Source organism: Euprymna scolopes, chromosome 20 (assembly GCF_053919585.1).
Source record: "Euprymna scolopes isolate OS-2025 chromosome 20, ASM5391958v1, whole genome shotgun sequence".
Classification (NCBI taxonomy): domain Eukaryota; kingdom Metazoa; phylum Mollusca; class Cephalopoda; order Sepiida; family Sepiolidae; genus Euprymna; species Euprymna scolopes.
In genome coordinates, this window is record NC_136501.1 from 12584601 (window position 1) to 12609235 (window position 24635).

Below are 24635 nucleotides of genomic sequence, written 5' to 3' on the forward strand. Positions count from 1 at the left end.
TTGGATGGCAAAAAGTAAAACCATACTGATACAGAAAGACACACTATGTGGAAAATACTGACAACACAACTGAGGGAACAAATCTACCACCCACTAAATAATCGTGGACTCCTCCCCGAGGAATAGAAAGGATGCCAAAAAGGAAAAAGAGGAACATATGATCTGCCATTTATAAATCAAAAGATCTGAAAAGAGGCAAAAAAGAAGGAGAAAGAATTTAGCCATGGCATGGATCGGCAACAAAAGAACGTCTGACAGGATCCCCCAAGTATGGATAATAGAACGCTTAAAAATGTATGAAATACCAGAGCTAGTCAGAGAGTTGAAAGAGATTTGGATGATGAAGAAAATCAAGATAATACCTATAATAGTAGGAGCACTAGGGACAATCCCAAAAAACTTTGAAAAAAGAATGGGATAAATTGGAATCAGAGGGAATGGCTACAAAGATACAACGAATAATAATAATGAAAACAGATGAAATATTAAGGAAAACCCTTGAATGCGGAGACTAATACACATGAGCCACATGCACGGACCAGACAAACTGCTGCAGAGGCAAAAGATGAAGTGTTACATGGAACCAAGAACATTGAAACTGAATATTTACAAGTTCTCTATCCCATCACCCATCTCCTCCCATTGCCCCCCCCTCCCAAAAGAGTGATGCCAAATAGTTGAGAAGAATCAAGGAGGATGGAAAGACTGAGGAGAGAACACTGACCAGACCTCTGCTGGACAGGTGCGAAGAGAACTGGGACCTTGAGGAGGCATATTGCCACTCAAATTCCAGTGGAGACCAATGGTCGCTGCCAGCAAGAAATCAATAGTAAGCAGGTGCTATGATAACACAAATTTATCTGCAAATGTTACCGAAAGAGGTGGAGATTACTGGAAATCTGGAGAGACTTGTTGTCATTCAGCTGCCAGGGAACACCAAAGATTATTTTCAAGGAGATATTTTTGATAACCTGTGTGAAAGCTTCTTGTGAGCCAATAATAATCAACATTATCAGTTGATTGTTTATGTATTGAGAAGCTTTTAGAATTTGACTTTTAAACTAACTTATCTTTCGCCAAGTCTTTATTACTCCTTCTCTCAAGTCCAATTTTATTATTTCATGTTTTCCTCGGCCTTCCCTTGTGAATTAGATCTGTTACCTTAACTGTTCTACATCCTCTGACACAAGAATTCTAATCTATTCTTTCAATGTGACCATACCATTGAAGTCTCCTGTCTTGCATATGTCTCTCTATACTGTCTAGATTTTATTTTTCTTTGAGGTCTAAGCCATGTGTTATTCGTCCATCATATCATTTTTAGATGATTTCTTTCCATGCAATGCATGTCCACAACCCTTCACTGAGCATGTTTCACATCTATACATCAATGCACTTTTACTTACAAATCAGGCACAAGGTCATCAAAAAGTGTGAAAAGACAAGACACATTTTGACCCATTCTTTCATGTATCCTTTCACTATTCGTCCATCAATTTCACTTCAGCAATCTTCACCCTACCACGTTTTATCTATTGAAATACACAACTTGAAATACAGTTGAATACAAGATATTACACTTTGATCTTATTGAACACCGGAGGAAGATTAATGTGAGCTATTTCATACTTTTGCAACCTAAGAATAGAAACTAAAACATTCAAAATTTTGCCTTTGAATTTTTTTTAGATAAGGATTGATTAATACTATTATTTGAATTCTTCGGACTACTGTTCTAATCTTAAATGTTATTTTAACGTTTCAATCGATGTAACCTCTGACCTTCTTTAGGTGTATATTGTTGAACTTGGAAATCTTTCTGTCAAATTTGGGAATCTGCACAGAATTTCAAACGAAACACTTTATTTAATCCGCAGGGGTAGCATGCTCTCATTTCATCAACCATGCAATTGTATTTTGAGTATTGCCCATGCTGGGGATTGAACCTTCAAATTCCAGAAGAGTGTAACTTACAACTGAATTTCATCAAATACTTCATCCACTATGCCATGGGTACTTGTTAGAATTCTTTCACAGATAAGTAATCCAAAACTGGATTGTTCAATGCAGAAGCCATGATTGTCCACTTGTTGTTTGCATCTAAATTTGGTGCTCGATTTCAACAGTGGTCATAGTGTCAATCATGTAGTCTTGGTCACTGCTGTGCGAAAAGAATTTTCCTTATGCCAGTTTTGAGAAGTTACATTAATACTTTGTTTTTCAACCGAACAACAGATTTCTCATCATGTGATACTATCGATGCCCCCCACCACCACCACCACCACCACCAAAAAAAAGAAAGAAAATGTTAAGAATTAAAAAAAAAAGGGGGAAACTATAAAAAGAAAAAAAAAAAGTAAATTAACAGAACAAAGGTTATAGAAAGTGAGTTTAGTAGAAAGACAACAGAGATGAAGTTGTTTACCAAGGCACACAAAAGAAAGCTAAAATAGGATTGTTAATCAAAGTGTGGCAGTGATTGGGGCAAAAAGACTAGACAATAAAGATTAATCTATTAAGAGTTACTTGATCAGCAGTTTTAGGAATTGCAACAAGTTTTGTGGCAGTTTATGACATGTAGAAACAGTTTACGGATAGTCTTGGGTTTGTGATAGTTGAGGACAGTTTTGAGAAGGGAACAGTGGACATAGTAGAATGCAGGTCATGGCTTGGAGCAGATTGCAGTTAGATGACATCAACCAATGACAAAGAGGCCTCGACAGATTACATAGATGCGGATTCAGAGAATCATTTTCCACAATGGTGTCACGCACACATCGGGAGCTCAGCCGATATATATAGAATGTGTTTAAAGCTTTTGTTTCTTTCAAGTTTGTGTTTTGCATTTGTCTTATTTTTTTTATATTGTGAACACGTGTGCCCCTTCCCTCAGTAGCCATTAATGTGAGACAACGATACGGCCAGAACCAAAAGATGAAAGGATTAGCGATTGGTATTTAGCAAGAGAGTGAGTGGTTGCACAATAAGGCCAAAACAAGCTCAATCAAACTCAAAAAATACTTCAGAGTCCTATTGATCAACAAAGACCCAACTGACCACCTTTACTCATCCTAAAAATATATATATATATATATTCGTGCCATTTGTGGTAAATCACATAGCCAGCCTACTTAAAAATCATGGGCCGTTTTTATCACTGGATATGCAAACTGACTGATCATGAGGACACACAATCTGGGATGATCATAATTTTTGTAAAGTCTCAATTGGCTCACAGTCAGAGGATGGAACTTTGTATTGAAGAACACATTATTATTTCAAAGGGCCAACCGATTTCTTGGATGGTCTCTCTATTCTTGGAGCTAAATACTTCTCCCATCGCAGTCCCGCCGTCCATAGCATGCACCTATACACTCGGCTAAACATGCAGCATTATGCATGTTTATAGGATGGCATTAAACTAAATTCAGTAGAGAGATTCAAATTTGTGAATTTGGAAGAATATTGAGCCATGCCTTGTCATTATTTCCAGTAAGGCTTACTTTTACGTGGAATCAAAGTACTTGTTTTTTGCCCTATGTATGGGTTGGATAGAATTCGTGATTTGTATTCGTGATTTTGGGAGGAGCCACAGTCATAAAAATGCTAGGAGTTAGAATAAAATTTTTTAATCGCCAAAGAATCAATTGATTGAAAGACTTTAAAATAAATAATTGGAGTCGAATGTTTTGGAATTCTAAAAGTTGGAATCAGGGTCAGAATTTTTAGAATCCTAAAAGTCAGAACACGTCTGTTACTGTTCAAATTTAATCTTCTTCGTCTGTCTTTAAGACTCATTACACATCTATCATATGATCCTTGTATCATTTCTCTCCATGCAAACACATGCCCTCCCGCATCACTGGCCAGGTTTCACTTCCACACATCACACTGCATACACATGCCTGACAGACTCTTCTTTTGCAGAAGTATAAAATATTAATATCATTCTTTTAATGGATTAATTCCATTATAACGTGAATGATCATAAAGTTTAATCCTTTTACAGCATAATTAAATAATTATTCAATGTTCAACGTGCTCAATCGAGCAGATGAAGTGAAACTTCTTGACATGCAAAAATTAAAGTGATGGGAAAATTGAGCCGTTTTCTGGTTCCTTTTTCATGCTACCTAATTAGAGAAGCTGAATTAACCAATGATATTGAAGAGAAAAATGCGGAAGCAAAAGTTCACTTTTTAAAAATATTTTTTTTAAATTATTCCAAATTCTAATGTTTTTCTAATACAATTTAAGTTGAAGATAAATTAATTTTCTATGAAAAAAATTTTTTTTTTTTTATTGAACTGCTTCATTGTTCGCATTATTTTAATTCTTCAGACTCATCTTGAGTATTATTTTCACAATATTTCGGTCAATGTAACCTCCGACCTTCTTCAGGTATATCTTGTTGAACTCTGGAATCTTTCTGTCAAACTCTGAAATCCTTTTGTTGAACTCTGGGAATCTGCATGGAATTTCGAATGGAATACTTTATTTAACCCACGGGGATAGTCTGCTCTGGTTTCATCAGCCATGATTGGATAGAAGTACTAAGTAACTTCCAACTATATTTTTTGGGTCACCCGCACTGAGGGTTGAACCTTTACTCTTTAGAAGAGTGTAACTTATACAACTGAATTTCACCAAGTACTTTATCCACCATGGCATGGGTCCTTGCAGACAGGTGCTTGGACAGTAGTCAGAATAATCACAATGCATAATTATCGATCGTCATCTAAAAAAAAAATTGAAGATTTTTTTTTTTTTTTTTTTTTGATGGAGTGGTAAACGGATATTGTATTTTAAGATTGCATTCCATTTGTTCGTTATTGTGTACTGTCACTAACGTTACACATTGAGTGTCCATACAACTACAAAAGAAAAAAAAAAATTAGCTGCAGTAGGCAGGCTCGAACCTGAAATGTGAAAGAGGAAAAGGTAAAAAAGCTAATGAGCTAGCCGCCACAGCCATGACAACTTATGACATTATGACCCTTCAAAATAATGTTTTTTAAACATACATTCAGTTTGCTAGGTGTACGTGACTTGCAAAAATCTTCATGCAAAAAGTAAACCCCCCCTTGCAAGAAATGGTCCAGTTGGCCACCACAAAATTAATCTTTTTTTCTAATTTTCAGATATTATGCATCCGAGGGATCAGTCTTTTTTTTTTTTTTTTTTTTTTTTTTACACAGTGATCACCACTTATCAAGGCCCGGAAGCCACTCAGGGATAAGGGTTATTGTAAGTACATCACGTTAGTGAGGAGATTTTATGAAGTGTTTAATTAGGGGGGCGGTTCATCAGGAATTTGTTAACATTAGACTTGAAGACATCCAAGTTGTAGTCCGGAGGGAAGCAGGCAGACGGAACAGAGTTCCACAGGCGTGCAGTTCTAAGAAAGAAGCTTTGCTCATGAAATCCGCGTTTTGATTTAGGCACAGATATAGAGTGGGGGAAATTTTTCACAGTGGATTCAGCTAGACGGGTGTTTTTCGTGAAAGATTGGCGAGGGGGGACCAGGGATTGGAGTTCAGACGAGCACCTGCCATGAAAATAACGATAAAACAAGGATAGGCTCGCAACGTCTCTTCTGTGGGAGAGGGGTTGCAGGGTAGAGAAAAGGGCATCCCCCACTAAACCACGAAGTCTATTTTGTACTCTGTCAAGGCATGATAGGCTGTTTTTGGCAGCTCCTGCCCAGATATGGCAACAGTATTCCATCCTTGGCCGTACTTGGCTTTTATATAGATAGAGAATTGCATCAGTAGTGAGATATCTTCTGGAGCGGTAGAAGGATCCCACCATCTTTCCTGCGACCTTGGCAACAGACTTGATGTACGTGTTCCATTTCAGATCAGGAGTAAAGGTCAAACCCAGAAGCTTGTCAAAACACGGGACCTCACCCAGACGAGAGCCATCCATCACAATTGATGCCAGCTGGGGATCAGAGCGTTGATGATGTAAGGATAGGAGTTTGGTTTTGGATGCATTAAAGGTAACTAGCCACATCTTCCCCCACTGAACCACGCGCTTGAGATCAGAAGAGAGAGAATCCGAGAGAACTTCGTCATTTACAGCCTTTGATGTGTTGCCGTAGATGGTCGTGTCATCAGCATAGATGTCAACGAATGATTTAAGTATGTGTTTAGGGAGGTCATTGATGTAGATCAGGAAGAGAGTTGGGCCCAGGATTGACCCCTGAGGGACTCCAGCATTTATATTGCAGGCCTCCGATTTTGTCCATCTACCACTACTCTTATGAGCCTATCAGAGAGAAATGATTTAATGATTGAGAAAACATTTCCAGTTATACCGTAGCTGGAAATCTTGTGAAGTAGACCCTTATGCCATACTTTGTCAAAGGCCTTTGATATGTCGAGAGCAATTGCCCTAGAAAGGAAGCCTTTGTCAAGAGATTCACTAATCCTGTGGGATATAACCGTCAGCACATCTGCGGTAGATCTTGCAGAGCGGAAACCATATTGTGTGTCACTAAGAAGGTTATTCCTGCTGAGGTGGTTTCAGATGGTACCAGTTTCAACCTGGTCTGATGCAGTTGATGTAAGTTTTTAGAAGACATACGAACACACACACAAACGGACATATTAGATTTATATTATAGACTAGCGGGGGGTACCCGACGATGCCCGGGTGTTTGGAGGTGTGTGTGGTGTTAAATAAAAAAAGAACCCGGGGAGGGGGGGGGGATCGAACCCGAAGCCCTGAGCCAGAATGAGTTAGTGAAAGATGTTTGAATTTATTTAAGAACCAAATTGACAGGTGTGCATCTGGAAGTCGTCGAGCATTACGACGACGACGTAGGTTTGTTTGTTATAAGCGAAGTAAAAAAAGAAAACAACGTTAACACTAAGCGGGGAAAAAAAACACAAAAAAAACTAACGTAAGGCAAACGAACGATGAAAACAGAAAAACGAACACGTGAAAAATGGCTTAAATAAGCCTGTTTCGATATTAAAATTATAAAAAATCGGTGGTTACCCGGGTGTTTTTGGGTGTCGTAAGAATAAGCGAAGTAAAAAAAAAAAGCAGAAAAACGAACGTTACGTGAAAAATGACTTAAATAACACTGGTTCAATATTTAAATTTAAAAAATCGAAAAAAAAACAAAACAAAACATCTCACACCACGATTCGAACCCAAAACAAAGGCCTTAACCAACTGAGCTAACGCAACATACATGAAGTTTGTTCGGGTTTTCAACTATTTAAAGTAAAACAGGTCACGACGTCATCTAACGCATGCGTAGAATCAGTCATTGTCACGATAGGACTGTTTTTGTTGACACCTCCCCTGTCGAAAATTGTCGATTTCGGGGTGAAAAAGTAAACGTTTTTGGCCAATTTTTCGATATTTTTCTAGCAAAGGATGGAGCTTCGATGTGATATCGAGTTTGTGAATTTTCTTCACGTCTGTCGAAAGTTTTTAGCAGACATCCAAACATACATACATACATTTTCGTTTTTATATATATAGATATAATTTTTTTTTATTCACATTCACCCGAAACACGGCATATCACCACTTGGATGTTTGGGACCATGTTAAGGGAAGATGAGCGAGAAATCAGTTTACATTAAATTTAAACTTCTGCATGTCAGTACAATCAGAGAAGCAAGTAACAGGAAGGGAATTCCAAAGTTTAGCTGAGAGAAAAAAAAAACTATCAGAGTAGAAAGCTTTTTAGCATTTAGGAACCTCTACAGTTAAGGGGGGAGTGATTTTATGTTGGGGTATGTACGTCAAGGGGGCACAAGTGCAAGGAGTCCATTAGAGCACATTCCATTAATATATTTGTAAAACAGGCACAGGGATACAACACTGCGGTGATGAAAGAGAAGTTGGAGCTTGGTTGACAAAGCGGGACTTACATACTCTTCTTTGAACCTTGTCCAAGAGGAATGGACTAGCAATAAATGCACCAGCCCAGATGCCACAACAATATTCCATGCCTGCGCGAATGGTGGCTTAAAGAAAATTTTAAAAGAAGCATAAATGATTCTCTTGTATTTAAATGAATTAAATAAAAGTATATTTACAAAAGATTTTTTGGAAATAAATGAAAAAAATTGGTAATTTTTTTTTTTACATAGGCATCACTATTTATCAAGGCCCATGTGCCACTCGAGGATAAGGGTTAAAGAATCAATTGGACAATATAGTAATTGTCAGTAATGGAAATTCAGTAAATTTGTTAACTTAAGGGGAACGGCTTATCAAGAACTTGTTTACATTGGACTTGAAGACAACCATATTGTAGTCAGCTGGAAAGCAGGAAAACGAAAGACAGTTCCACAGGCGTGCAGTTCTAAGAAAGAAGCTTTGTTCATGGAATCTACGTTTAGGTTTAGGCACAGATAAAGAGTGGAGGGAATTATTGATAGTGGTTTTAGCTATACGAGTGTTTCTTGTGAAAGTTTGGCGAGGGGGGACCATAGATTGAAGTTCAGTCGAGCACTTGAGTTAAAACAGTAATTCACATATTAATAAACATTTGAGTGTATATTTCTAGTTTGTTTATGCAACGGAATTCAGAATATACAGACTCGTACAATGCCAATATATAAAAAAAGTTTTTGTTTTTTTTTCTTTTTTAATCTGTATAGAAAACATCCGTGATGATTCCCCTACACAAAAAATGGCTTAACACATTTTACCTAACGTCAGTCAATTGTTTAAACAGGATTATGCCCCTTGAGTAAATCTCTGATAACAAGAGTCGTTCGCTTTGATTTATCATTAATATTATTGTTGTTCAACTACATAGACTCTTTGTTGTTCCTTTGTTGTGTTTGATCGTCAATAAAGTGGTTTTGTATTATAAAGTCTACAGTCGTCGAGTGTTCTATTTTCTTATTTATCTGACACAGTATCTACGGACTAGTTTTTTTTGTTAGTTTGTTTTTTAGTTGATGAAAGTTGAGCACTTGAATTCAAACCGACAGCAATGTTTTATTTGTCGAGTGGTCATTTAAAATAGGGAACATCCTCACCAATCCATCCCGTCAATGTAGAGGTCCGCAGATGCTGAACAACTTTCTGCTCTAATATTTTATTTTCTTGGACAGCTTGCCAATGGAATCATCCCCCTCCCCTGCTTCCTGGTTCTTACGTTAAAACACCGAAGCGATGACGGTTACTGCCCAACTATAGAGAGATGTCACTATCCATTGAGCATTACATGTTAGAGAGACAAACTGCTTTTTTGTTGATGGAAAAGACGACCAACAATCCATGAGGATCAAAGAAGACCCTCCTCTCCCATACACGTTACAGTTGTTTATTTTGTTACATTTTTTTTTTACATTTATTTCTTACAATTTTTTTTTTTTTTTACATTTTTTTTTTTTTTACATTTTTTTTTACATTTTGTACCATCATTAAACATTGGATGAGTCAACTCACTAGCATATAGAATGGTTAGTTGAGAACAACAGGAAATGGAAGGTCAACCGGGGTCAATTTGCTGAACTAGAGGTTTAAATATGATTCCCACAATGCCCTCATATATATGTGTGTGTGTGTGTGTGTGTGTGTGTGTGTGTGTGTGTGTGTGTGTGTATACATATATAGTGTCCCCTTACATTCCAAGTACCAATATGTTTTGTTCAAGGTGAAAAAAAGCTTTTAAAAAAATGTTTTAATTAAAAAAATGTTTTTTTTTAATAAGTATCTTGCTATTGTCAGAATTTTCCAGGCAGTTTAAAAGGCTAAAAGGTGCTGAAATGCCGTGTTAATGAAATCACAACAAAAATCAGTTAAGAAAACATTTATTTGCTTTCATTGGTTTATTATTTAAAAAAATAAATAAATATTTATCTTGATTTAAACAAAAACAACTCATACAAAGAAAAAAAAACAGTTATTTGTTATTCAACAAATAAATATTTATTCACGAAACTTACCTTACAAAGAATTTTTTTTTATTTGAATTTCAATTTTCTTAAAGTTTCATAAAAATTGTCCAATAATTATACATTGCATTTTTCTTTGTAACAACAAAAACAAGTCTTCAATTTTTCATTGAATTATTTTCGTAATAACAGAAATAACATTTTTTTTTCCTTTAAAAAAAATCACAAAACTTTTGTTCAGCACCTTCTGGTGTTTTTAACGTAAACTGCCCAGAAAAATTTGATGATAGCATGTGCTTTATTATATCAGAGAGATAAAAATACAAGTGAACTCTTGAGTTGGAACAATTGTCAACAGGCAGCCAACAGCAATGGCGATACGGATTCAAGAAATAACATCAACATGGACTCAACTGGTAACACCAATACGAACCAGTAACGTCAATATGAACTCAAATGGTAATTTTGATACAGATTAAACTAGTAACGCCAATATGCACTTGAATAACACCGTTGACACAGATTTGACTAGTAATTCCAATAGAAACTGTTGATAATGTCACTATAGACTAAGATGAACCCAGTAGTGAATGACTCTTTATACATATCGCTCATGGACGATTGCATTCTTGTACTTCGGTGTCCAATGACAACACACACCATTCTTGGGTCCTTCCATACATGCCTGTCACACTTATTGTGTGTGAGTTCCGGAAAGACTTCTTTTACGTTTTTTTTCTATATTCATTGGCAGGAAATGGTTAATGATGATTGCTGGTATGATTATACAAATTAAAATATTATAAAAATATCACTTGTAAAATTTTATTTGCAAAAAAAAAAAAAAAACAAAAAAAAAAAACGTCTCAGCTGAAAATTGTGACTGTGATTTATTTATTTATTTATTTATTTATTTATTACAAAGATTAAACAATATAAAAAATGGCACACTGGGTGAAAAAAAGTCTCAGCCCTTAAGAATTTGCCAAAAATAATCGCGACTGTGTACGCTAACGGACTTAGTAAATCGTTTGTGTAAGAGTGAATAGTTATTAAGACATCACTATCTACTGACTTACGTGTCAGAGAGGTGAACAGCTGTTTCTGTTGACTGAAAAGATGGCAATCGATGAAGATCAAAGAAATCCCCCCCCCCAGAGGATCATAATCAGGAATATCAAACCCTAAAACCACAACTTCAGTTCCGAGGCAGAAAAAAAGAAAAAGAAACCCTTTTTTTTCTGACTTCTATAGTAAAACTAAAAAAATATTACTTACCATTTTTCTTAGGGATGGCATGGCCTAATTCCTTAAGTTATACAATCCATAGAATTAACCAGGTAGATCCCACTCCATGGTATATCACATGATTTTGTAGTACAATAATTTTGTATCCTGCGGTACTCCTTTAGGGCCACGTCATTATGCAAACCCGAACTGATTGTATTTATTGAATGGGGAATCTGGAACGAAAATTCGATAAGGTCAAATAATAATTTAATAGCATTTCTGAACTTTTTACATGCACAATAATTAATAAACTCATTCCTAAAAAGAGAAAGACAAAAACACAAAGGAAATTTAAATTTATAAAAGGCCATGCAATGCAGAGGAGTAATGGATCGACACAAACTGAAGAGAATTACGATATACTGGTGGAATAAGCTATGCAGGTTCACCTTTGTTAATATTATAATATATATATATATACATATACATATATATATATATATATATATAGTGGAGATGGTAATTAATAAAAACTGAAGAAAGTGCTCAATACTGTTGTAGAGCAAATATGCGTTTTATTTTTTATTACCGTATCTTTCTGTTAAGTTACATTATTGTTTTGGCTACACGGCCGTTTTTTTTGGCCGTCTGTAGCGTCCTCAGACTTTTACAGAAATGTTCGCTATTTTGGGATGAAAGAGTGGAAGAGTGAATGAGGTCAGTCTGAGGACGCTACAGACGGCCAAAAAAACGGCCGTGTAGCCGAAACAATAATGTAACTTAACAGAAAGATACAGTAATAAAAAATAAAACGTATATACATATATATATATATATATGCATACATAATATTAGCAAGACCTGTGGAAATTCCATAGCAGCATCTTTCATATGTAATACATTGCTGCTGGGAATTCTGTGGATATTCAGTGTGAATGGTGACCTCACGATATTATTGTAGTCTTTTTGTTAAAACTGTAAAATTATCTAAATAATCTGGTTAATGTAGTGTCAGAATATATCTGGTTATTACAGTTTATCTCCAATATCCTTATAGGAGTCTGTGACATATTTCTATTGTATGGACGCCCAGTGCAAACAAAACCCCCCACAATATCATTATACCACCTTTAGACAGAATATATACTACATTTGGATCCTAGCCAGAAGACCAAGAAGGTATATTTTAGTTTCAAGTACGCCCCAAATGCGACATTTTTTTTTTTTACATTGCGTCTTCGATGATCGGGAGATCCAATTTATTAAAAAAAGGAGGATAGAAGGTGATATTTTAAAAATAAAGTGTAACGGTTGAAAGACTAAAGCTAGAAAAGAGTGTGGCATATCAACCATTTAATGCTGAAACACGATATTGCACGATGAATAATTCAAAGTCAACCTCGTAAGATGTTAATTTAGTTTGCTTGAAACATTGTTTAGTGTGTGTATATGAAAGAAATTAAAATTTACAGAAAGCAATACAATGCGGAGGCGTAACGGATAATCACAAACTGAAGCAAATTAATATAATGATGGAAGAAGCTATACAGATGCACCTTTAAAAGTGTGTGTGTGTGTGTGTGTGTGTGTGTGTGTGTGTGTGTGTGTGTTCGTTCGTTACTTATAGACTCCACAATGGCTGGACCGATTTGTGTGAAATTTAACACAAATGTGTTTTATGTATCTGGCAGTGTTCTTAGATAGGTTTTGGATTGGAATATTTTCTGTAAGTATTAATAATCAAATAAATCTGCTGAACAAAGACACAATCAATTTTGACCACGTTAACACCTTATACAGCCTAAGATCACAAGTGCATTTGAGAAGTTTTATTACCACACAAGCAGAAAGGCCGGGCATATAAAATCAACAGTAAATTCTTTCATATGACAGGTGTGCGTTTGAAATTAATGTTTCTGTTTAGAGCACAATTGAAGTATGATACTTGATTTTTGCATTTTAAGCTTTACTTCAAGCCATTATATATAAAAAAATAATTTTATAACATCAACAGTAGGCTGTCTACATTGCACTGTATTGTGAACTAAGTCACTGTAGGGAGGCATGTGAAGCTTCCTCCCAGTGCACCGCTATGAGTCCCCAACTAGAGCAGGCAATTAATCGATTTGATTGAAAATTAGACGATTTCATTGATCATCATTCAATCTCAGGCAACGTCGGATCTCCCTGCTAGTATATATGTATATATATATTAGATGTATTGTTCTTACTTGCATCAGCATGATTAGATGGAGGATACGTGTTGTAATATTTCAGGAAATATTCCTTCCTCAGACGTGTTTGTCTTTCAAACGTGCATATTATGGCTACTGTAAAAATGAGCAAATTTCTCAGAAATTGGAAACTAATTTATTTGTTTCAAATGATATTTAAATTATTTAAACTTAACAATAAAGGGTTTGTGCTGATGCTCACTATTCATTTTAGTATTTTTTAATATTTTATCTGTTTTATTTTCTTGTAACAAATTCTTATTTGTTTAATTTCTGTGATCTCGTTCAAACGGTTGATGCTTAAACTTAACTATTAAAAGCTATTAAAAAACATGTTTAAAATAATGCACTCAATTGTTATATTTAATTCCGTGATACCTAAAAGGAATATACGTGTACGACAATAGCCACATGGAAGTTAAAACAGAAATAAAACAGAAACACTATATGTCTTTGAGAGAATTGAAACTGCAAGAAATTTTATAAACTGCCCTCTCCCTAAAAAAAAAAAAAAAAAAAAAAAGATGATGCACCAGCATTGGTTAATACCACACAAAATAGTCATGAAGAGTCAAGGAGAATAGAAATACAGAGGATGGAGAGCACTAACAAGACCTCCACTGGATTGGTGTGGAGAGTAATGAGACCAAAATCCCAGTGAAGATCAATGGTAAGTAGCTTTTGTGATAACAAAATCATTTGTAATGGTTATTGAAAGAAAGTGGTAACCTGGAGAGGTTAAATAGTTACTACGACTACAGGGAACATCCCTGACCATAAAATCAGGGGCAATCGTTAATGATAACCTGTGTGAGAACTCCTAGGGAGGAGGAGGAGGAGTTGTTGTTGTTGTTGATGATGATAATGATAATGATAATGATGATGATGATGATGATAATAATAATAATAATGATAATAATAATAATAATAATAATAATCATCATCATCATCATCATCTACATGTATGGCATAATCAGGTTGACACACCGGTTTCTGCTGGATCACCTAAGTTAAGCAACATTGAACCTGGCCAGTACTAAATGGGTAACCATTTGGGACTTTCAGGTGCTGTATGTGCTCTCAGTTTATCTCGGTATTGTTTCCAGTCGTCCAGGACTTCTCCTTGCCACTGAACCCAAACAGTGTAGATTCAGGAGAGTCATGGTTGGAGATTGTGCAACCGTTGCCCCACAATTACATGTGCAGCTGCCCCCTACCCAGAGGGTATCCTTTGTCTTTCGAGACTGAAGGAGTCATCGATACATGAGGTACAAACACTAAATAGCTATATAAAAACTGCAACAGAGGAAAAACAAAAATAGAGGAACATCACATGAAAACAAGAAAATTGAAAGTGAAAAATGAGTTAACTACACCCCCCTCCCCAAAAAAAAGAAAATCATAGTATCGGTATAGACTGGCACCACACCAAATAGTTGTGAAGGGTCAAGGAGAATGGAAAGACCAAGAAGAGAAAGCACTAATCAGATTTCCATTGAATGAGTACGAAGAGGACTTGGGCCTTGAGGAAGGATTTGTACCACTCAAATTCCAGTTGTCAGCAAGAAGTCAATGGCAAGTGGCTGTTGCGATAACGCAAAGTCATTTGCCAAGGTTACCGAATGACGTGAAGAGTAGTGGAAATCTGAAGAGACTTGGAAATTTGGGAAACCATAGCTAGGCATCTCGGGATTAAATAATAAAAGGAATAATAGGAAATGGTTTTTAGTACAGGGAGAGTGCCCCCCCCCTCCGATTTTAAGCACCCGCTTCAACTCCTCCTTGCCTCTCAACTATTTTTCTATCTATTTTGTTCTTGCTTTCTTTATTATGTTTTGTTCAAATGATAAATTGTGTATAAAAGAAGGACTATTTAAAATTTAGTTTCATAAGAAAAAGATCTGGCCTGCATACGCTGCTTTACTAAAGGGTTTGCAATGGAAACATGTATGCACATATGTAGCCAATAATGTTTGCATAAATAAATACACTATATATATATATATTAGTTTAGGGTCGATTAATCGGAATTGGGAATTGAAAAAAGTTGGTACTTTTTTGGGTATCGGAAATATGCAAACGAAGAAATGATTTGCAGCAATTTTAAATGGTACTTCTTTTATAGTAAATTGAATTCATTAATAAGAAAAAAATTAAATAAAATGGTGAGGTATACTCGAGCTTGAACAGAGGATCATTGGATCTGTAGTCAAATGCTCTACCATTCAGCTATATCTCCAGATGACAAGAAATCTGTTTTTTAAAAAGAAATGATTTGCTGAGAGTTTATCTCTCTTGGCCGGTGCAATATAAAATATTCCCCCATAAAAATTCTTTTTTTTTTACCTATAAGAGAGAAAGACTATTTTTTTTTTTTTTTTTGATACTTATTAGATGAATTTCTGTACAAAAAATATCTAAGAACACTGTCAGATATATAAATTACCTTTGTGTGAAATTTGCAAAAGATAGGCTCAGCCGTTTTGGAACCTATGAGGAAAGAACTCACATACACGCATAAAGTGACTTTTATAAAATAGTAGATTACATTTATATATCATAATTTATTTAAATTTTATGACGTGAAATGGTTAAATTTCAAATCTAGGATTTTTATTATATGCAAGACAAAGAATCCATTTCGACAAGTATATCTCCTTAACCTATAGTTTTCAATGTCTACCTATCTACTCAGAGGAGAAAATATTAACAAATAAGGAGGTAGGTTAACCTATAAGTTAAGGAGATATATTTGTCGAAATGTATCCTTTGTCTTGCATATAATAAAAATCCTAGATTTGAAATTTAACCATTTCACGTCATAAAATATAAATTACTACTTTATGATTTATTTGCTCTATATGGTATACTACGCAAATATTATACAAGTGTAAACCATGTAGAATATCTGCATGAATATAATTACACGTAATAGTTAACTAAAGATGATCATCCCATGAGAAAACCACAAAAACTAATAGGGAATTAATTAAAATGAATGTTTAAAAAAATATGCAAATTAGCTAGATCTTTTGCAGATGAATTCAATTGCACGATCCATATATAAGAAAATTGGGGTTTGTATTACTGTACACATAGATTCGAAAAAGTTGTCAAAAAAACAAATATATAACAAATAAATGTTATCAAAGGCAAGATAAGTTACTTTTCTACCAAACTGGATATATTTTTCGTGTTTTTATTCAATGTAACATATTTATTCAGCTCGAAAAACATACAGTGTTATATATTTGTTTCTTGACAACTTTTTAGAATCTATGTGTACAGTAATACAAACCCGAAAATTGTATTTTCTTTTTAAATAAATAGAAAAGAGGGTCTTTAATATGAATATCAATGCACACAAAAGAAAAACGAATTTATAGGAGTATAGATTGAGCAATTTTTTATTTAACAGCCAATAATATTTTGTAAGACCAATAATCACTGGATTTCCATACCAGTACATCCACTGCATTACTTTAGTCTAAAGAATATCTATATATCTATAAAAGTGAACGTGTCTGTCTGTGTGTGTACATTTCCCTACGCAATAACTGTCAATTTTTAGTCTACAGACTCGAAATTTGATATACAGGGTACTGAGATTTTGGAAAATCGATGTGATCGGTTTTTGGACAGAAATTTGGCGATTAAGGGGTCAAAGTTCAACGATTTGACCTTTGAGAACTCTACTAAACCCCCCCGACAATTTTGGTTCTACACACTTGAAATTTTAGATATAGGTTCTTTGGAAATGGATCTAACTTAATAACTTGATTTGAGCCCAAAACAATAAATGTTAAGGGGTCAAAAAAGGGGTCAAAGTTTTTAAAAAATTGATCTCTTCGGTCTCTTCCAAATTACTCAGACAATATCTGGTCTAAATATTTGAAATTTTACATAAAGGGTATTCAGAGATAGGGCAAGCTTTTTCATCGGTTTGGGTCGAAAATTTTTAGTTACCAATATATAAATGTATGTATGTATATATGTCTGTTTGCATGTCTGCCAAAAACTTTCAATAGATTTCACCAAGATCAGTATTGTTTTAAAGTTCGACCTTTCATACAACAAATATCGAAAAATTGGCTAAAAACATTAATATCTTCCCCTTCAACTAGGCACTTTTCTACAGGGGGACGGGGTCACTTTTTTTGCCGATATTTTTGAAAGTTATCCTCTCCTTTAGATTGTCTAGCCTTAATTTAAAAAAATGTCGCTTCCAATTTGGCGGTGGTCATAACAGCATAGACGTTAGGTTTTTACCCTATTCGTTTCCTCCTTCGCGGTACGGGTTCGAACCTGCTTTCCTAATACCACATTTTTTTTTTTTTTTTGTTCAACAGACATATCCAAACACCCAGGCAATGCGGGGCTGAAATGCTAGTATATATATATATATATATATATACACACACACATATTGTTTACAGAAAGTTTTAGATGAGATAAGTCATTGATACCGTCGGTTTCAAACCCGATTGTGAGGGACCGTTTTAGATACCCATATCAAGCTCTCTTCAGCCAATATTCATCTCATCTCAAGATTAAACGATCTCTAATTATCGGGTTTGAAACCAATGACTCATCTAAAACTTTCTGTAAACAAAATATAAATAATATACTCTTATTTTCGGATTTTCCTTATAATTGAGCACTTTGCTGAATTTCTCCCCCCCCCCCTAAAAAAAAACAAAAAAACTAATTATATATATTTCAGAAATTCAAGTTTTCAAAATGAAGAATTTTAGAAACTTAAAGGGGATATATAAATATTAATACTAATATTATATAATAATCCTAGTGAGATGAAAATGCTCAATATTTGTGGTAGAGTATATGAAGTTAAAATTATGCAAATTAGAATTTACAACATTTATTACTCAAAACAAAGGATAAAGAGTAAAATGATTATTTCCTTACTCCATGAGTTTCAAAGAATGGCTCTTATCCTCAGAAAAACATCAAAATAACATTTATATAGACTAGATATAATTTTGCTGGCTTAAAACTTCACAGTATGAGAAAAGCAATGTTTTAAAGCTATGTATATATATATATATATATATATATATATTTGGCAGCAAGTCATTATTCAAGCATATTTGATTGAACATGACGGAGTTATTCTTTTTTACAATCTTTCTGAATATCTTTTCAATTTGCCGAGCGGTCTTTTTAATTTCGGCAGGCATGTTATATAAAATGGTGTCCAAAAGTTATTGTTTGACCATATTCTTCTCAAGCGCTTTCTGTGCATCCGATTATCATTAGGAGCGATTATTATTGTTTTCTTTTTCTTTTCCTATATATATATATATATATTATATATATATTGGTATATCTTGGCAGCATTTTTTTCTCATATGCATGTTTTGTGACCAGTAGGGAAAATTCCTGTTTATTTGGCAGGCAAATTTTCAAATGTTCTGTTTGAGTGTAAAAAAAAATTTGCCATAGTCGCGAACGCTTTCGACTCATGATTCGTCTTCAGGTGTGTAATGAATTAAAAAATTGTGTTGAAAGAATTTATAGAAAAAGTCGATTAAAATCATTTAAAAGCACCTGCCTTCCTCTAACAGCTCCATTTACGAACATCTAGTAGCACACAACACCCCAAAAATATATTTAGAAATATATCAATAAAAAATACCGCTCGTTTAGTTGTCTCATATTGTAACTTGCATCTCCCTATCATCAAAGCTGTATGCATAAAAAAAAAAAACAACCATCAATCAAGAGAGAGGGTACACTTAAGCGCCTTTGAACAATTTTCATCAACTTTTTCAATAAATTCACTAAATGCAATTTTTTTAATTCATTACACACCTGAAGACGGCTCATGAGAGTTGACAATGTAGGCAGCTATAGCGAATTTCTTTTTACACTCGAACAGAATGTTCTAACATTGACCTGTCAAATGGAAAAGATAGATTGCAAGAGAAACAAACAGGAGTTATCCCTGTTGTTCAACAAAACATGTATATTAGTGATGGGACCATTCCAACATTTTTCCCCGTTTCCGTACGAAATTCCCGATTTTAATACAATTATCGATTCTAATTCTTTATAAATTTCTAAATATTTTACTATAAAGTTGGGTGTTTTTTTGTTTTTTTTACTGATTACCATAAAAACATGTGTTAAATGTGCAGATATTTTCCAATTTGTTCGATTCCCGATTCCAATTAATTGTCCCAACACTAATATATATGTACACACCTGTAGTATTCACCGGAATCTTTCAATTGATTCCCTTTTCAGGTAGAATTGAGGTAGATATTTTTGTCTCATTAAGATACAGCAAAAGTTAAACTGCTTGACTAACATATATCAAAACAATATGGCGTCACCAATAGGATACATTATATATATATGTATATCCTATTAGTGACGCCATATTGTTTTGACGTGCAAGCAACATGAAGTCATCACAAATAGGATATTTACTAAGAATAGAAAGCCCCAACTTTGTTGAAAGCAGCCTATTGCTGGAACAAAAGAACGACACGACAACAGAAAGAATTTATGCATGTTTTTGTATCATAAACTATTGTACAATTGGCCAAACAATGAATTGACCTAAAAGAAGATGGACACTCGATTAAGAATGGAAAGTTGGCCAAAGACTGGCCAAACAGAGAGTCTTGTAAAGGAAGGGGGGGTGTTGAATGCAAATGATGTTGATAAACATTCATTCGGGAAATGTATCTTCGTTTATCTGGCAATAATTTTTCGGCTATCAAACATAGAGACTTGAAATTTGAAACAGAAATTGCTCTCCTACCAATTTCCTGCAATCGTCATGTCTCTGTGGTAGCATAAAAATTTACGATGAAATATAATTTGTCTCAGTTTTTTATGAAATTTTAACCATTTTTTTTTTTTTTTTTTTTTTTTTTACATTTTCACCCCAAACAATGCACATTGCCACTTTGATGTAGGGTGCTACTATCAGGGATATAAGCTACAGGGGTACTATGTGGGGAGTTGGGTAGCAAGATGTCGGTTCGCGTTACACTTGAACTTCTGCATGTCAGTACAGTTGGGGAAGCAGGAACCTGGAAGAGAATTCCAAAGTCGACCAGTTCTGGGGAAGAAACTACTGGAGTAAAAGGCTCTCTTACATCTAGGGATCTCAACTGTGTAGGGGTGGGATTTTGCTGCTTGTCGGGTTTGTCAGGGGTATTTACATTGAGGGGGTAAAAGTGCTTGCAGTTCTTCGGAGCATTCACCATTAAAGTACTTGTAGAACAGGCAGAGGGATGCTACATTTCGTCGATGGAACAGAGGCTGAAGCTTAGATGACCCTTATAAAATGCAGTAATTAAGCTGTTTAAGAAAGGCACAGATCCATGTTTGCAGTTGTAATACAATTACATAAAAATGGTTTGATATATTTAAAAAAGTAATTACAGATAAGTTGCTTTTTATATTGAAGGAACTTTGTCTACGCGTGTATCCGTATGTGCGTGAGTTTGTTCTCTATGGAATCGAAAACTGCTAAACTGATTTTTTTGAAATTTTACACAAAGGTAATTTATGTGCCTGGCAGTGTTCTTAGATAGGTTTTATATTAGAATTCCTTCGATAAGCATCAATAATCGAAATAATCCAATGAAAGAAGGAGCAAGCGATTTGAACCAAAGTTAACACCTTATACAGCCTAACATCACATCTTAACACCACAAGTGCATTTGAGAAGTTTTATTAACATACAAGCCAAAAGTAGGTTCTATATAATATCTCCCAGTGTTTTGTTTGAAAATTTCTACCATTTTAATTTTATTTTTAATTTTAACTATAACCTAAATATGAAACTTGAAGTATGGAGTTAAGCCTTTTCCCAATATCGAAGATGGTGACTCATACACCTGAAGAAGGTCGGAGGTTACACTGACCGAAACGTTGCGTGAATAACACTCGAGATGATAACATTAGTCTGATTAATCCAAATAATACAAACAATCATTTCTCATCTCGAAAAATTCAGAATTGTAAAAAGAAAAGATTATAAATTTAATCAAAAAAAAAAAAAAATGATCAATTTTTACTACTATTGTAATGCCATCTTCTACAACAACTTATTATACTTAAAGCCTCATTCTGGGATCAAAAGTCAACAGTGAAGATTGAACTTTGTTCATGAGTCAATTATAAAATTATTCGATTTTGCAGATGGTCCATCAAGTATTTTTTGTCAAATTATCAGATGCAGAATGCATAGGGTTTATGTTCCTTTCTTTGTATTTTTTCATTGATTCATTCAAATATCTTCTGGCGGGATATTTGTGAACTTGTACGGAAGCTTTTACATACACTTTAGAAATTTTAGAAAATATGTCGCTCAAGAAATAACATATTATCACACCGCATAAATTAAAATCACCTCAAAATTAGTTATATGATGACCAAGCTGTCACAAAATATTCAGATGGACTAATAAGAATATTAGAATCATAATGTTTTGCCCCCAAAACAGTATAATCATGTTGACACACCGGTTCCTGCTGGATCATCAAAGTTAAGCAACGTTGAACCTGGTCAGTACTAAAATGTGTGACCATTTGGGACTGGCTGTATGTGTGCTCTCCGCTTATCTCGGTATTGTTTCCAGCCGTCTTAGACTTCCTGCCACTGAACTCAAACAGTGCCGGTTCAGGAAAGGTGTGGTTGAGGGATTGCACAACCCTTGCCTCACAATTACACGTGCAGCTGCTCCCACAAAAAAAAAAAAACAAAAAAAAAAAACATGATCAATTCTTACTACTATTGTAATGCCATCTTCTACAACAACTTATTATACTTAAAGCCTCATTCTGGGATCAAAAGTCAACAGTGAAGATTGAGCTTTGTTCATGAGTCAATTATCAAATTATTCGATTTTGCAGATGGTCCATCAAGTATTTTTTGTCAAATTGTCAGATGCAGAATGCATAGGTTTATGTCCCTTTCTTTGTATTTTTTCATTGATTCATTCAATTATCTTCTGGCGGGATATTAGTCTGGTTTTTTTCATATCTGCCGAGTTCGTGAAATGATGCGGCAATCTATGATTTTTTAAATGAACACATGAGTGATAATATCCTCGATGCAGAAGGCAATCATGTACACAATGCATAAATAGTTAAAAGCACCTCAGCAGGAATAACCTTCTTAGTGACACACAATATGGTTTCTGCTCTGCAAGATCTACCGCAGATGTGCTGACGGTTATATCCCACAGGATTAGTGAATCTCTTGACAAAGGCTTCCTTTCTAGGGCAATTGCTCTTGACATATCAAAGGCCTTTGACAAGGTATGGCATAAGGGTCTACTTCACAAGATTTCCAGCTACGGTATAACTGGAAATGTTTTCTCAATCATTAAATCATTTCTCTCCGATAGGCTAATAAGAGTAGTGGTAGATGGACAAAAATCGGAGGCCTGCAATATAAATGCTGGAGTCCCTCAGGGGTCAATCCTGGGCCCAACTCTCTTCCTGATCTACATCAATGACCTCCCTAAACACATACTTAAATCATTCGTTGACATCTATGCTGATGACACGACCATCTACGGCAACACATCAAAGGCTGTAGACGACAAAGTTCTCTCGGATTCTCTCTCCTCTGATCTCAAGCGCGTGGTTCTGTGAGGGAAGATGTGGCTGGTTACCTTTAATGCATCCAAAACCAAACTCCTATCCTTACATCATCAACGCTCTGATCCCCATCTGGCATCAATTGTGATGGATGGCTCTCGTCTGGGTGAGGCCCCGTGTTTTGACAAGCTTCTGGGTTTGACCTTTACTCCTGATCTGAAATGGAACACGTACATCAAGTCTGTTGCCAAGGTCGCTGGAAAGATGGTGGGATCCTTCTACCGCTCCAGAAGATATCTCACTACTGATGCAATTCTCTATCTATATAAAAGCCAAGTACGTCCAAGGATGGAATACTGTTGCCATATCTGGGCCAGGAGCTGCTAAAAACAGCCTATCCTGCCTTGACAGAGTACAAAATAGACTTCGTGGCTTAGTGGGGGATGCCCTTTTCTCTACCCTGCAACCTCTCTCCCACAGAAGAGACGTTGCGAGCCTATCCTTGTTTTATCGTTATTTCCACGGCAGGTGCTCGTCTGAACTCCAATCTCTGGTCCCCCCTCGCCAATCTTTCACGAAAAACACCCGTCTGGCTGAATCCACTGTGAAAAATTTCCCCCACTCTATATCTGTGCCTAAATCAAAACGCGGATTCCATGAACAAAGCTTCTTTCTTAGAACTGCATGCCTGTGGAACTCTGTTCCGTCTGCCTGCTTCCCACTGGACTACAACTTTGATGTCTTCAAGTCCAACGTTAACAAATTCCTAATGAACCGCCCCCTTAAGTAAACACTTCATCAAATCTCCACACTAACGTAATGTACTTGCAATAACCCTTATCCCTGAGTGGCTTCCGGGCCTTGATAAGTGGTGATCACTGTGTAAAAAAAAAAAAAAAAAAAAAAAAAATTACAAAATCTAAAAAGGTCGCTGGAAAAATGGTGGGATCATTCTATCGCTCCAGTACATATCTTACTGCTGATGCAATTCTCTACCTTTAAGAGCCAAGTACATCCAAGGATGGAGTACTGTTGCAACATCTGGACAGGAGCTGCTAGAAGTACTTATCCTGCCTTGACAGAGTTCAAAATAGACTTCATAGTCTAGTGGAGGATGCCCTTTTTCTCTTCCCTGCAACTTCTTTCCCACAGAAGAGACATTGCAGGCCTGTCTCTGCTTTATTGTTATTTTGATGGCAAGTGCTCGTCTGAGCTCCAATCTATGGTCCTTCCTTCCCAAACTTTCACGAAAAACATTCGTCAAACTGAAACCACTATCAGTAATTTCCTTCACTCTTTATCTGTGCCTAAATCTAAACGTAGATTCCATGAACAAAGCTTCTTTCTTAGAACTGCACATTTGTAGAACTCTTCCGTTTTCCTGCTTTCCAGCTGACTACAATATGATCGTCTTCAAGTCCAACGTGAGCAAGTTCTTTTACTGGACTAGAAAACTTCTCACACCTGCAAATTGACCTTTGGGTCAAGATCAAAGTGTAATATCTGTTCTTCAGATGCTACACTTCAATTTCTTGTTCTCTGCTAGTGGAGAAGAAATCCTTCACGACTGAGACAGTTTTAATTTTTTGTTCCTTTTCTCCACATTAAAAAACGACCCTGGTGTCTAACTCTGTCCCATGGGGAGGCATTGTAAATAGGAACTTCTCACACCTGCCAGTGTCACATATCTGGCATTGCCCGGTCAT

The 24635-nt window shown here is 35.4% G+C and overlaps 1 protein-coding gene across 3 annotated transcripts in view; it reads right to left on the reverse strand.

Annotated features, from left to right (window-relative positions):
- Window positions 1–24635, reverse strand: part of LOC145241328 (G protein-activated inward rectifier potassium channel 3-like) — a 546410-nt gene that overhangs the window by 352728 nt on the left and 169047 nt on the right. For all 3 annotated transcript variants that reach the window (XM_080104161.1, XM_080104162.1, XM_080104160.1), the window contains exon 2: window positions 11157–11341. The gene's annotated coding sequence lies outside the window, so the exon portion shown is untranslated. The remainder of the gene's footprint in view (window positions 1–11156; window positions 11342–24635) is intronic.